The sequence below is a fragment of the Triticum dicoccoides genome, chromosome 2B, assembly GCF_002162155.2.
Source record: "Triticum dicoccoides isolate Atlit2015 ecotype Zavitan chromosome 2B, WEW_v2.0, whole genome shotgun sequence".
NCBI lineage: Eukaryota > Viridiplantae > Streptophyta > Magnoliopsida > Poales > Poaceae > Triticum > Triticum dicoccoides.
This window is the reverse complement of record NC_041383.1, coordinates 339,531,834-339,533,745: the sequence shown is the minus strand read 5'-3', so window position 1 is coordinate 339,533,745 and position 1,912 is coordinate 339,531,834.

Here is a 1,912-nt window from a genome sequence, read left to right as displayed (position 1 = left end):
TGCATGCAAGTATTAAGAGAAAATTGACCAATGCATGTACTTTATGCATGCATGCATTGCAATTAATGCATTGATAAACATAATTTTTTGAGGATAACAAGAGCATTAATTAGGTGCTTTTGCAAAACTACAAAAAGTATTCCACCACTCGTCATCTACCTTGATTGGTGATATTTTTGAATTTGAGCACTATAAACCAGAAGGGAGGGAGTAGTGAATAAATGAGAGAATTGCACAAGAAGCGGCCGACAGCTGGGACCAAGCAGCTCGAGCAGTATTTGTGTTTTTGAGGTGTGAGCACTGCAGAGTTTTTCGATGTTTAGCCCAGATATTAATTTTTCTCCTCTGAACAACAACTAAAACATCGCTGCAGGTATTAACTGGGCGGGCTGTGGCCCATCTAGCCCAGGCCAGATATCCAGCCCAGATATTAATTTTTTTCAAGCTGAAAATGGCTAGCCCAGCTATACTTTTTTTTAGGAATACCCAGCAAGGTCAAGTTGTTATTTTCCGCCCCGCTGGGCTACAAATCATTCCTAGGAGGGACGCATTAGGCTTAACAAGAAAATGGGCTTTAAGAAATAATAAATGGGATGTAATTATAAAAACTGGGCAGTAACTATAAAAAATGCACCAAACACGTAATTACTTTATAAAATATTATTTTTGGATATTGAAAATTTTAATTTCATTAATTGTTACAAGCACAATGTTTCGTTGGATTTTTACGTAATATAAATTTATATTGAAATTGTATTTAATCTGACTAGAAATTTCGGGATAAAAATATTTTGGATCCTATCAAAATGTGGGAAATTTTATTGAATTCTGTTTTGAATGGTTGGTTGAAATGGGTTGTACTTTTAACAAACTGTAAATGGGCTGTAGTAAATTCCATTAGAATTCAAAAATGGGCTACACATTCTTACAAATCTCAAATGGGCTATAAGTTCTCTGCCACAGACTTCTGGCCTTACTAAGTTGACGCGTCCCCTAAAAAAACAGAGTTGACGCGTATGCAAGGCTTTGTCAACTTATAGTCAACACACGGTTCTAGCAGCAGTGGCCGTTGGATGTCCATCCAACGGATGCCGTGCTTCTTTTTCAATCTCGGATATTCTAGCTTCACCCGCCCAAAAAATGATTCCTCCCCCTGACATCTCGGGCGCACCGTTTCGGAAGCTGACCCGTGGGCCTACTAAGTTGACGTACCAAGGGCTTTGTTAACTTAGTCAATATAAATGATTCTAGCTGTAGTGACCATACGATGTCCATCCAACGACCATCGTGCTTCTTCAACCTCTGGTCTTCTTGCTCCAGCCGCCCAAAGCAGCACCGGTCGTGCCACCTGCTCCCACCTCCCGTGGCCGGCTGTGCTGCCGCAGAGGCCTCACCGCCCCCTACTACTCCCACTACTGGCCAGGCCATCCCTCCACTCACCCACACCCCCTGTTATTCTGCGGCGACGGCAGCGCGGCCGAACTAGTGAACCCTCGTACTCCTCTCCACGTGTGCATCCACTACCGCATCTTCCCCGGCTCCGCGTCGTCCCATTCCTAGGCCTCGCCGTCGTCCACCGCCGTGGTGCTCTGAGCGTGGCGTGGTCAATGTGGTCAAGGAACGACTTCCATCGGACATGGACTATATGTGGAGAGGCTGACAGTTGGGTCCATGGTAGCCGCAAAGAAGTGCCTCCTTTTTACGCGCAAAATAATTATTCCTCCACCTGACAGCGGGGACCCACCGGATGGCCCACCGTATTTCGCAAAAAAATGATTCGCCCCCTGACTGCTGGGACCCACCAGCTACATCTTCGCACGCAAGGAAGTGCGTCCGAAAAAGAAAAAAATGATTCGCCCCCCTGACTGCTGGGACCCACCAGCTACATCTTCGCACGCAAGGAAGTGAGTCC